This window comes from Marmota marmota, unplaced genomic scaffold (genome assembly GCF_001458135.2).
Source record: "Marmota marmota marmota unplaced genomic scaffold, marMar, whole genome shotgun sequence".
Taxonomy (NCBI): Eukaryota; Metazoa; Chordata; class Mammalia; order Rodentia; family Sciuridae; genus Marmota; species Marmota marmota.
The window spans coordinates 53691132-53704995 of NW_026000005.1; the positions used below are offsets into that span (position 1 = coordinate 53691132).

The 13864-nt window shown below is 44.6% G+C and overlaps 1 long non-coding RNA gene across 3 annotated transcripts; it reads left to right on the forward strand.

The window, feature by feature from the left end:
* The first annotated feature begins 1243 nt into the window (after nucleotides 1-1243).
* LOC125618327 lies at nucleotides 1244-13864 on the forward strand. Of its 3 annotated transcripts, XR_007349622.1 has the most exons (3): nucleotides 1244-1453; nucleotides 10543-10601; nucleotides 11973-13864. It is a non-coding gene; the product is annotated as an uncharacterized LOC125618327 (long non-coding RNA). The 3 variants fall into 3 exon arrangements; XR_007349621.1 differs by lacking the exons at nucleotides 1244-1453; nucleotides 10543-10601 and adding an exon at nucleotides 5906-7105; XR_007349623.1 differs by lacking the exons at nucleotides 1244-1453; nucleotides 10543-10601 and adding an exon at nucleotides 10611-10885.

A 13864-nucleotide genomic window follows, 5' to 3' on the forward strand; every position in this document is an offset into this window, starting at 1 on the left:
GCCGGGATCGCGCGCAGGGGCCTTAGAGAAGCCGCCCAGCACGGCCTGTTCCTTGGGGGAGTGCCTTGCCCCTCTTGTCTCAGTGCCCCCACCTGGGACCCCAAGACGGGCTGCTGCTGTAAGGCTCAGGGCCGACCCACGGCGAGTCCCGTGGGTCCCAGGCCCGAGTGCGGCGGCCTCCCCGCGGCCCCCGTTTCCTCCCCGCGCTCTGCCCGGGTCTCTCTGATGGTCGCATGCTGGACGGCACCGTGCATCCCAGCTCTGCACCCTGCCCCCCCCCCGCCTGCAGCACAAGGCACGGACTTGGACCGTTTGTCGGTAGACTGAGTGCTTGTCGGTGAGGTGCCTTCAGTGACTGTAACCAGGTGCCTGCCACAGCTTTGATGGTGTGACCCGTGGGCCCTGCCCTCCCCAGGAGCCCCAGGACTCCGCAGACTTCATCTGCTGGCGGCAAGTGGCCACACACCCTCCACCCTTGGGGCCTCCCCTGTTGCTCATATTCGCTGATACTGTACTTCTATTCTTCAATTTCATCTCTCTCAGCTTTCATATAGAATTTTCCTCTTAGCAATCTTGTGCGTATGGTGCTGGGGATGGAACTCAGGGACTTGCAATGCTAGGCAAGTGCACTCCTGCTGAGCTACACTCCCAGACCAAACAATCCCGTTTTTTAAAAAATATTTATTTTTTAGGTGTAGATGGACACAACACAATGCCTTTATTTTTATGTGGTGCTGAGGATCGACCCCAAGTCCCACCCGTGCTAGCGAGCACTCTACCGCTGAGCCACAATCCCAGCCCCATAACTTTATTTTATTTATTTATTTTTATGTGGTGCTGAGGATCGAACCCAGCACCTTGCACTTGTTAGGCCAGTGCTCTACTGCTGAGCCACAACCTGAGCCCCTGAACAATCCCATTTTTTTAAAAATTTTTTTTAAGAGAGAGAGAGAGAATTTTAAAATATTTATTGTTTAGTTTTCGGCAGACACAACATCTTTATTTGTATGTGGTGCTGAGGATTGAACCCAGCGCCGCGCACATGCCAGGCGAGCGCACTACCGCTTGAGCCACATCCCCAGCCCAACAATCCCATTTGTAACTTCCAAGATGTCTTAGTTTTTCCTTGGTGTCCTTTCCTTTTTGGGAATATAGAAATGGTTCTTGCCTTGTGGCTCATGAGAATGACAAGTGACCAGCCTGGCAGGTGCTGGAAAGACCATTCTTTTTATTGTTGGCACAGGCTGACCTTAGAAGGGAGAGAGAACACTCACGGTCAAGCTCCAGCCCTGGGCCAGCCTGGGGCGGGGACCTGCTCCTAGTCAGGACGGGTAATGAGCTGCAGTCAACTGACACGGAAACTGAGATTCAAGGAGATAAAGTGACACGCTCAAGACCACAGTGAGAACATGGTACTCTGCTACAGAGGATCCAGGTGACCATGTGTGCAAAGGTAAGACTCGGCCCTGGAGAGAAATGGGTCAGGGTGAGCCACCTGAGAACACCGTACTTGGGCCACCCTCTTGTTTGACAGACAAGGAAATGAAGCCCAGGGAGGGGAGAAGTCCCAGGGATAACACAGCACAATCTGGGTTAGAATCAAGTCCCTCTGCACTAGAGTGATAGTTTGGGCACTTGCTCTTCCCTGTTCCTTACTGGGGGCCTGCTCACTTGTCAGAGGGGAGCAAGAAAGGGTATTATGAAGGGAGACAGGGCCAGAGATGTCCAGAGGCAAAGGTGAGTGACATAAAGCCAGAGGAACCTTGGCCTGTAGTCTCCTCTGCCGGGTACAGGTCCTGGAAAGGTTGAGGCAGGATCCAGGAATGTGTGTGTATGCCTAAGTGTGAGTCAGACCACACAGCACAAGTGAGGCAGGGAGGCATCTAGAGAGAGACTCACTGTCCCTAAAGAGCCCCTGAGGTGTGGCACTTGGGTGGGCCTAACAGTGGACTGCCCACCCAGCCTTCGCACAGCAAGGCCCAGCATTTGACAAGACCCACTCCGGAATGCTAGCTCCTTACCTGCTTCCTATCACCTTGTTCTTGAACATGTAGCTAAGGATCACTGCATACTTCTTTTTTCTAATATTTTTAGTTGTTGATGGATTTAATTTAATTTCTTTATATGTGGTTTTGAGAATTGAACCCAGTGCCTCACACATGCCAGACAAGCGTTCTCCGCCAGCCCGAGGATCACTGAATATTTAGGAAGACTTCCAATGTGGACCCCTGAGACCAACATAAATTGAAAAGAGGACCTAAGCCAGGTATGAGGGTGTGTGCCTTTTCATTCAGCTGCTTGGGAGACTGAGGCAGGAGCCTCTCTTGAGCCTGCAACCACATGAGGAACCTGTCAGCTGGACCCAGCTGTGGACTGGAGAGGATGGCAGTAATGTGAGGAGACGAAATCACAGGAATCACTCAAAAAATAAACAGGGAAACAGAAGCCTAGAAGTTCAAGACTAAGCCAGGCATGAAGGTGCATGCCTGTAACCCCAGTGGCAGGGGCAGGGGGCTGAGAAAGGAGGATCGCAGGTTGGAGGCCAGCCTCGGCACCTTGGCAAGGGCCTGAGCAATTTACTGACTTCCTGTCTCAAGATGAAGGGCTACAGATTAGCTCAGTGGTGAAGTGCCCCTGGGTTCAGTCTCCAGTATTAAAAAAAAAAAAAAAAAAAGTTGAAGGCTAGTGCTTCCTCACAGTATGGTGGGGCAGGAGTGTAGGGAAATTGTGTTTGCCAGCTGAGGCTGTTTTAACAACATACCAGATGGGGTGGCTTTGACAATGGAAATGTATTTCCCAGAGTTCTGGGTGCTGGCAAGTCCAAGATCCAGGTGCTCCCGGGGAGGGTGTTCCTGCCCCCATGGGTGCCTCCTCCAATGGCTGAGTGCCTACACATGAGCTTACACTGTCATAAGAACACTAATCAGGACTCCACCCTCTGACTTTAGTTCCCTCCTCCCATGCCCCACCTCTAGTTACAGCCACATTGAAGACAGGACTTTACCATGTGGATTTGGGACAGGGCACAATCCTGGTCTGAGCAAAGGCTGCTGAGTGCTAGCATTCTAATGGGGAAAGGTGCATGGTTCTCTAGTGACCTGCCACTGGATTAGGCCTATTGCAAGCCCACCTGGATTCAAGGGGAGAAAGCACCAAAATCACAGTATGGGAAGAAACAAGGGATGGGAGATAATTTTACCTTATTTGTGATTCTAGGAATTGAACCTAGGCCTCACACATGCTAGGCAGGTGCTCAACCACTGAGCCACACCACCACCAAGGAGGTCATGTTGAAGTCCTTAGGAAGTACATCCTAGCAGGCTCCATAGTGAATTCTGTCCAGTCACAGCCGTGCAGACACCTCTGATTTCCAGCGTTTAGAATCATTCTGTAGACAGAGGATGAGTATTTGGTTTCAGAAAAGAACATAGAGATTTTCAACCTTAACCATTTGAAAGGAAGGAGGAGGAGAGAGAGATGGCATTTGGTAGGAGGAAAAGAGACAGGGGGAACTGCACTAGTTCTAAGTTCAGCCAAGTCCAGAGCCACCATTAGTTTTCAGCCACTGAGAACAAGAACAATGATGTAGGCAGCTGCCTCTGCCACTGGAGTTTCATGGGAGGGAGACACATTTGGACTACTCTGCAGGTAAGAACTTTTGGAACAACAGATCTTCATCTTGGAGCACATCTCTATCTACAGTTGACAAGCCATGCCTCCTCCTGCAGTGGTCATGTGTACAGCCTCNGGGGAGGACCAGCACCGGGTGACAGGACCACAGGAGTGGAACACAGATTCGCAGGTTACTGGTAATGTAATCCAAGGGCACTGTACCACTGAGTTATACCCCCAGGCCTTCTTTAAATCTGTATTTAGAAACGTCGTTACTAAGTTGCTGAGGCTGGCCTTGAACTTGGGATCCTCCTGTCTCAGCCTCCTGGTGACCAGGATCACAGGCCTGCACCACCATGCCTGGCAAAACCAGGTTTTTCAAAGAGGGCAACAAGTTGATGGCAGAAGTTCTATCACAAACGAGAACAGAGAACCCTTGGAGTGGTGCCTTTCATGAGTCACTGTGCAGGGCCTTTGTTCATCTCTCACTGTGTTGCTTTTTTCTCTTAGTGAGTGAATCACTACCTGCTTTGGTCATTGGCCCTTTATGATGTTGTAGGGCAGGTCACTCAGAAAACACACAAGTCCCAGTTTTGTCCAATTGAAAAGTCTTTATTCTGCCCAGCCAGGACTTCTTCCTACAGCCTCGAGCCTCAACATTTTAGGGTACATAAAGGCAAAAACTGCATTCAGATTGACATAGCAACTTGCAAGCCAGCAAACAGGAGTATAGAAGCTGAATAAAGACATTAGCGAGACAATGCAGCGTCCTTCATCATGCTTTCCTTCTCATTCAGTATCTCTCATGGGATTTTCCATCATCATAATCAAAAGATAAATGGATCAAAGTGCCCCTAGTAAAGTACAAGTTAAAGAGTGGTTAGTAACATCTAATCAATCATTCCCCAATCATTGCCCAAGAAAAATGGGAGCCAAAGAGAAGAATTTCACATTGTGTAAGAATTGCTGTCTTGTGCTGCCAGGCATGTTATGCTGGTAACTACTAATGGGCACAGAGGAGGACTTCCCGTGGGAGAAGCACTTCTTACAATGTGGAGGCTGTTTGATGACTGCCCAGGAGCCTGGCCATGAGCCTCAGACAGTGGTCTCGGCTACTCTCCTGCCCACAGGCAGCACACTCCTTGTGCTGTTTCCTTGCTGGGCACCTTTCTGACTTAATGGAGCTCCACTAGCCTGTGTTGTCGACAGAGCTTTCAGGGTGTTATCCAAAACATTGCCCAGGCCAGCACCAAGGAGCTCTGTGACCACTTCTGGGAGTGCTAGGGTTCCATGTGGGTACCATGGTGGGCGGGTGCTGAGCGTGCACCCCACTGTTCTCTGTGTGGACGTACAGGTTCCCAGCGCTGCTGTTCACAGCACCGCCCTTCCCTGTCTGATGCCTCACACCTTTAGCCAAGATCAGCTAAAACACAGTATCTGTGCTCTGCAATTTATAAGGAAAGTAAACTCAACTTTCATGGGGGGGGGGTGCTGGGAGGTCCAAGGCCACAGTGCTGCATAGACAGACCCTGCTCCATGGAGACCCCCCATCAGCAGACCCCTTCTCTGTGACAGACCACCCCCTCTGTCAACAGACCCTGCTCCCCATGACAGACCACTGCTGGGAGCCATCCGTGAATTGTGCATGTGTTGTAGGGACAAACGAGGCAAGGCACCAAATATAGCAAGAAACAGTTTTATTTGGCTGCAGCCAGGTTCAGAGGGTACAGTTTTACTGTAATCAATCAATCCCCTGAACCAGGAGTTCAGATAGTTTCAGTTTTATACCCAGCATGTAAGGGGAGGGGCTCAGAAGTTCACATAAAAGCAGCTTTTTCTTTCACTGTTCTGGGCAAGTTAACCCTTCAAGGACAACATCTGAGAAGGAGAGAGCTTCTTCTCCCTTTTCTTTCCTCCCCCTGCCAGCTGTTACCATGGAGCCCAGTTGGAACTTAAAAATGTAGACATCTCTGTGAAGCCCAGCTCAAGGCCAGAGGCCTTGTTTGCACATTTCTTCAAAGTACTATACTGGATATGTTTGTGGAAAACTAGTAAGGGGTGTCCAGCACCTGGAGTGCAGGTCTCTTCTCGGCCAGTGGCCAAGTAAAACAGGGCGATGTGGGGAGCCATTCTTGCACATGATTGGGCACCTCCCTGATTGGGTGTGAGGCATTTTGGCCAAACTGAGTCGGAGCTAATCCCCACCCTCTCCAGGTGCGGGTGTGACTGACCATTGACCCTGAGACCAATCACTAACCCTGACCTTGGAATGCTGCCCCCCTCGACCTTCATTGGATGGAATTTTCCCCTGAATTTCTTGTTCCCCAATAAAAGGCCACTCCCTGGCGTGCTCTCTCTCTCTCTCTCCTGCTAGTCCTGAGTAAGCCTTGATGGCCCACCGGGTGGTTCGAGGTGAGAGCTAGAGGGAGGGCCATCTTGGACCTGGTCAGAGAAAAAGGTAATTGAGTCTTGTGTGTTTATTTCGATCTCACTAGTTAACTTCTATGCTACGACCCTCTTGTATATAACCAGCGTGCTGGTCGCGCGGTGGAATTGGCGCCTAACGAGGAGGCATTTTAGTTTAACTAGATTGAGTGGGAACGTTCTATAAAGATAAAAGGAATTGGTGACAATTTGGGGTCACAAAAGTACCTGGAGGTACTGAAGGAACGAGACCCTAAATTAATTAAAATGGGAAATTCAACTTCTACACATAAGGAGATGTATCTGACTATTCTAGACACCATAATTAATCAGAAAGAAAAACAGATTAAAAAAAACTGAGTTATTACAATTCTTAAAGGTTGTAGGCGAATTTTGCCCTTGGTTTTGTGACCAGGAATCCCCAAATTTACTTACTTGGGAGAAACTAGGGAGGAAATTACAAAAAGTTTGCCTTTCTAATGAATTACCTGGAGGTATAGAAAATATACAGAAAACTTGGACGGCTCTGGAAATTTGTCTTTTTGAATACATGGGCCAGAGTTTGTGGTCCCCTGAAGATCTATTGAAAGGCACTCAGAGAGCTATTAGGTCTATTCAAATGGAAAATCCGCCTGAGGCTAAGTTAATTTCTTTTCCCTTGAGCTGTTCGGAAGGTTCTTGGGGCTAAACCGAAAGTTAGGAATGTGACTTTAAACTTGCAGGAACGAGATCAAGGTAGCCTGCAGGAAGATTATAGAGAGGAAGGTCATAGAGAGGAAACCTCCGCAGTCATAGAGAGTCTTCTGGAAGAGATAGACGATCCTCCTGGAGAGGAAAATCCGGAAGAAATTCTTAGAGAGGCACAGAGCCCTTCTCCACCACGTGGCTTAGAAGCCCAATTTCAAAATGGCAACAGCGGAGATTCTTCCCACGAGTTGCAGTCTGAGGGAGAGGAATCAAACATTGAAATTAAGGACTTACGGAGAAGTTTTAACAGACTGTGTTTAACACTGCCTGCCCAGGCTATTAGAATTTGGCCATTATATGCTAAAAGGACAAAATTTAACAGGTACTCTGAATTAACAATGACTTTTCTTACCCCGTTCCAGTGAGGTATTAAGAAGGCACAGGAGGCGGGGGAAAACATTAGCGGTTTTCAACTTTTCCCAGTTTTTGAACAGGTTAATGACCAAGACCAAAGAGTTCGACTTCATGCTGTAATCCCATTTAAGACTATTAAGGAATTGAAAAGTGCTTGTGAGACATATGGTCCAAATTCACCTTTTGTACAAAACTTGATTGATACCATAGCCTCACAACCACTTCCACCGAGTGATTGGATTTCGTTAGCCATCTCTTGTTTGCGTGGAGGGGATTTCTTACTTTGGTGATCTTATTGGGCTGATTTTTGTACTGAACAAGCAGAAAGGAATAGAAGACAAAATATACAGACCCCAGTAGAAATGTTTTTAGGAACGGGTGAATTTGCTGATTTGGAAAGACAGTTAAATTATGAATTTGCAGTGTATGATCAGATCACTAACTGTGCTAAACGTGCCTGGAAACTAATAGTCTCCAAGGACCAGTCCAATATAGTTCTTACCAGAGTCAAACAAGGTGCCAGTGAGCCGTATTTGGATTTTGTAGCCCAATTGTATCAGACAGCAAATAGGTCTATCAGAGACCCAGGAGTGTATGAGTTTATTGTTAAGCAATTGGCATTTGAAAATGCGAATAAATATTTATTGTCAGGATGTTCTCAGACCGCATCGTAAAAAGGGAACAGTTTCTGAGTGTATCCGCTTGTGTTCTGAGATTGATTCCACCCATTTGCAGACAGTAACGTTAGCCGCGGCCTTGAAAGAAACCCTACAACCGCAGGAATTAGGACGAAAACCCCGTGGAAGATGCTATCTCTGCGGGAGAAATAATCATTTTGCGTGAGAATGCCGCACGCATAATTTTACGTTCAGGGCTCCATCTACTGTTGATAAGATATTGCAGGACTCAACCCCACGTGGCTGATCAAGATGGCACGGATCAGCCCACCTTCTCGCCGTCATTTCCTCCTAGCGGGAGAACAAAAAACTTCCGGTCGGCCCCTCCCCAGGCCGAGCAAAAATACGGGGAATTGGAGAAGGGGTCGCACAGTGTGACGTCACTGGCGCCGATCAGGAACGGTCTGCCATTTTTACCTGAACGTAAATCACAAACAGTTTCCTTACGACCCTCAATGACAATTGAATTGAATCCTGAATCAGGGCCAAAACAAATCTCTACTGGGATTTTCAGGCCGCTTCCTGATAATACTATAGGTTTAATTTGGGGACGTAATAATTTAAAAGGAGCCATTGAGGTAATACCTGGAGTGATAGATTCAAATTTTAAAGGACAATTAAATGTCACTGTAAGGTCCAATTATGCCCTAAGGCTTACTCCAAAGGATGCATTTGCCCAATTGATTTTATTGCCCTGTGATTCGGATAAACACCCGCAAGTAAATTTAGTTTCTAAACCGCCAGACTGAGTGTACTGGTCTCAGTTAGTGTGACAAGAACGCCCTTTATTAGAACTTAAAATTAATCATAAAAAGTTCCAGGGCATTCTCGACACAGGGGCCGACATTTCTGTCTTTTCTAGAAGATTCTGGCCTAGGAATTGGCCCTTACATGTAGCACCAGCTAACCTAGGGGGAATTGGACAGATTTCACAGCCTGCTCAAAGTGCAAATTATCTCCGTTGGGAAGATTCTGATGGGAACAGTGGAGTTTTAAAACCTTATGTGTTAGAGTCCTTACCAGCAAACCTATGGGGAAGGGATATTTTAGCAAAAATGGGATTGTTATTAGTTACTCCAAATTCTATAAGGTCAGTTGAGGAAGTTAATCAGAGGTATTTTCCTGGACATGATAAGGAGACCCTTCAGGTAGAGTATCTGTTTACAAACCAGTCTCCATGACAAAGATTAGTAAATGCTCCAAGCCAAAATTTTTACTAGGGGCCCTGAGTATTTCCCCGATCCCTAAGACAGCTGAAAAAATCACCTGGCTCACATAGGAGCCTATATGGATTTCTCAGTGGCCCATCTCAGGGGAAAAACTTAAAATAATTCATAGGTTAGTTGAGGAACAACTTCAGGCTGGTCATATAGAACCAACACTCAGTCCTTGGAACACACCTATTTTTGTTATTAAGAAAAAGTTAGGAAATTGGAGATTCCTGCAGGATTTAAGGGCAATAAATCATGCAATTCGGCCTATGGGATCATTACAGCCAGGACTTCCCTCCCCCACAGCCATCCCTTTAGACTATAGCTTGATGGTAATAGATTTAAAAGATTGTTTTTTCTCTATAAGGTTACATCCTGGAGATTGTGAAAAATTTGCCTTCACTGTCCCAGCAATTAATTTTAAGGAACCTGTTAAAAGATATTGCTGGAAAGTACTCCCCCAGGGAATGCGTAATAGTCCTACCTTATGCCAAAAATATGTAGATCAGGCGATAGCTCCCATAAGAAATAGCTTTCCTGACGCGTATATTATTCATTTTATGGATGATATATTATTGGCTCATGCTAATCCAGCGGTACTTTCAGAAATTTTTACTCAGTTAGAGGCTTCACTTACAGCAATAAGGCTTCACTTATGCATTGATCCTCGAAAAATTCAAAAGATGCCTCCCTTGCAATATTTAGGTCAGATAATTCAAGGACGTACAATCCATCCTCAAAATCTTCAGATAAGAGTTAAGGAGTTACATACCCTTAATGATTTTCAAAAGCTATTAGGAGATATTAATTGGCTGAGGCCATCCTTAAAACTAACTACTTCTGAGTTAAGTCCTTTATTTCAGATATTACATGGAAATCCTTCTCCAACCTCTCCACGTCAGCTGACCTTAGAGGCTAGAACAGCCTTAAAAAGGGTTGAAAATGCAATTAAAAATGCACAACTTACTAGAGTTGATCCTAAGGAAATAGTGTATTTATTAATATTTCCAACTGAGCATACCCCAACAGGAGCCATATGGCAAAGATTAGGAGTTATTGAGTGAATTTATTTAGCCCACTCCCCTCAAAAAACATTGATTCCTTTTCTTGACTCTATTGCTCAATTAGTAATTAAAGGTAGAACTAGGATTTTACAATTAATTGGATCTGAGCCTGATATCATAATTATTCCATTTTCTGTTCAACAGACTAATTGGTGTGGGAAGCCATTCTTACACGTGATTGGGCACCTCCCGGATTGGGTGTGAGGCGCTCTGGCCAAACTGTGTTGGAGCTTTCCCCACCCTCTCCTGGTGTGAGAGCCTGTCCATGTGGGGGTGTGACTGACCACTGACCTTGAGGCCAATCACTGACCCTGACCTTGGAATGCTGCCCCCTTCGACCTTCATTGGATGGAATTTTCCCCTGAATTTCTTGTTCCCCAATAAAAGGCCACTCCCTGGCGTGCTCTCTCTCTCTCTCCTGCTAGCCCTGAGTAAGCCTTGTTGCCCTACCAGGTGGTTTGAGGTGTGAGCCAGAGAGGTGAGAGCCATCTCGGACCTGGTCATAGAAAAAGGTAATTGAGTCTGTGTGTTTATTTTGATCTCACTAGTTAACTTTTATGCCACGAACCTCTTTAATGAAACCAGTGCACTGGTCCCATGGTGGAATTTTGGCTTTTTCAAAGTTCTAGCTTATGGCAGATAGCTTTTGCTGATTTTCCTGGCCAGATAGATAGCCATTACCCTTGTGATAAGATTATCCAATTTGCATCATTAACGTCACTTATTTTTCCAAAGATTGTGCGTGCACGCCCTATAGATAAAGCTTTATCGGTGTTCACTGATGGTTCAAGCTCAGGTAAAGCAGGTTTTTATAGTCGTGTTCACATAGAGGTAATGCAAACTTCATATACTTCTGCCCAAAGAGCAGAGCTTAAAGCTCTGATTTGTGCCTTAAATTACTTTGCAAATGAGCCTATTAATATTTATTCTGACAGCTTATATGCAGTCGGTGTTACCAAAAATATTGAAACTTCAGTTATTGGGTATACTTCATCACAAGAGTTATTTGAATTATTTCATAATTTACAAAAGGCAGTGCTAATGCAAAAATACACATGTTTCATAGGCTCAAACTAATCTTCCAGGACCTTTAGTTTCAGGTAATGACAAGATTGAAAAATTAGTAGCTTTTTGTCAACAGATGTTTTCATATGACTGTGTACAAGCTTCCCATTCCTTGCATCATCAAAATGCTTCTAGCTTACGTAAAAAAATTTAATATTACCAGAGAACAAGCTCGTCAAATTGTAAGCCAATGCCCAATTCACACTCCATCTCCACCATCAGGGGTAAATCCCCATGGATTAAAACCAAATCAAATATGGCAAATGGATGTAACTCATATTCCTCAATTTGGTAAGCAATGTTATGTGCATGTCATAGTGGACACTTATTCCAGATTTACTTTTGCCACAGCACATACTAAGGAAAATACTCAACATGTAATTTCTCATTGCCTAGCAGCCTTTTATGTGTTAGGGTGCCCTATGCAGATTAAAACAGATAATGCACCAGCTTATGTAAGCTCTTCTTTTCAACAATTTTGCCAAGAGTTTCAAATTAATCATAAAACAGGAATTCCTTATAATAACCCCCAAGGTCAAGCCATTGTGGAAAGAGCTCATTTATCTATTAAGCTTCAATTACAAAAATTAAAAGGGTGAGTAGGTTTATGACTCCCAAAAATAGCCTCAATCATGCTTTGTTCATTTTAAATTTTTTAAACTGTGATGAAGAAGGTCACACTGCGGCTGAGAGGCAAATGTCTCCCTCAGTAACAGGCCTTTTAGGCAGAGTTTTGTGGAAAGATTTACAGACTGGTCAATAGAAAGGCCCAGACCCAGTGATTATGTGGGGCAGAGGTCATGCTTGTATTTTTCCAGAAGGTGCTTTTCATCCTATCTGGGTGCCTGAACGCGCAATCAGACATGGAAGAGATAGAACCGAGATTCAAGTGACTAAAGATCGACCCGGAGAAGCCCCCATCCAAAAGGAAGAGATATCGGAAAAAGACAAAGAGAAACCAGATTGACCCAGCTGAAAAGCTGATTTCATGGGAAGAGGAGAAGAAGCTAACAACACAGGCTTCCCGAATAATTCGACTCCTAGGAAAGAACAGGACCCCAGTCTTGATGGTAGCGACAGTAATTGCCCTGCTGGGCTGTCAGGTAAAGGGGGATCAGATAGACACTTACTGGACATATTTCCCAGATCCACCCCTGGTACGCCCAGCTGTGTGGACTGGAGAATCTATCCCAGTGTTTACTAATGACTCATTCATGGTGGGAGTATTTACAGATACTCATATTACTCCCAATCGTGTGACTAGATTTAATTATTCTGGCTACAGTGCCCAATTACCTTTGTGTTGGTCCCACGATAAACATGCTGGCTGTCTGAAAGTATCATTTGAGGAAAAGACAGCAATTGGTAGACCTAGACTGACTAATTATTCTATTTATGGAGACTTAAAACCTTATACTAGATCAGTAATTAAGATGGGACTTTCCCATAACAAGCCAGTCATTTCTGCAAAACCTCCACGGATATCCCACTGTCCAAACAGTTCTACAATTGATATTGGCACCTTTCCTAGATGGATGGATTGTGTAAATACTTTTCCTGTACAACACAAGGTGTCTAAAGATAGTGTGTATATTTTAGATTCGTCTCCAAAAATTGATAAGAGACAATTATGAAAAAATTCTGCTAACGACACCTGCAGGATTTGTTAGTAATATTTTGACTTACAGTGAGGGTGGTATTCAAAAAGATGTTTGGCGCTTAATTGCTGCCTCAGAATTCTTACATTTTACAGACAAGCCTTTACCAAAATTTATTGGCAAGAACTGTAAGGAGGGATCTTGCTATGGCTTACGAGCCTGTGTCCAATCTCCTTATGTTTTAATTATTGGAAATGTAAAAGTTAAATGGATAGATGACAGATATGTTGTCACATGTAACAAATGTAACCTAACCAATTGTATTACTAGGTATAATGGAGGAAAAGGAGTGCTGGTACTTCATCAGCCCTCTTTTGTTTTATTGCCTGCTAATATTTCAGAGCCATGGTATGCTGATACTGGTTTACAAGTCTTGCAGCAAATTCATGCCCAGCTAGCAAGACCTAAACATGCTATTGGAGTTATAATTGTTGGTGTTTTGGTGTTAGTTTCTTTTATTGCATCCACTGTTTCTGCATCTCTGACATTGTCTCAAAATATTCAGCATGCAAAATTTCTTAATAATTTAGCTCAAAATACTTCCAAGGCTCTGGCGTAATCAAGTAAATATTGATGAAAGGATTAAGACTAAATTAAACACCTTAGAGGAGACTTTTATAGACATAGGTAATGAACTTTCAGCTTTAAAATTTAAAGAAAGGCTTAAATGCCATGCAAATTATAAATATATGTATGTGTTACAGCTGCCAAGTACCATGCTTCTCTCTGGGATTGGGAGAAGGTTAAAAACCATTTGTTAGGTATTTGGCAAAATAATAATAATAGCTTGGATCTTTTGGAACTTCATCACCATATCCAAGACATTCAAAATAATAGAGCTGATTTTTCAGATCCTTCTTCCTTGGCTAACCAAATATTGAAGGAGTTAAATGGATTTAACCCTGGAAATATTCTTAAACACTCGGCCTGGTACATTATTGGATTGTTCTCCTTGCTGTTAATTCTCTTTTGTGTTGTAATTATAGGATGGCGAGTCTTCGGAACAAGAATGCAGAAACTCGAAAGAGTGAACCACTGCCTGATTTTTAAGA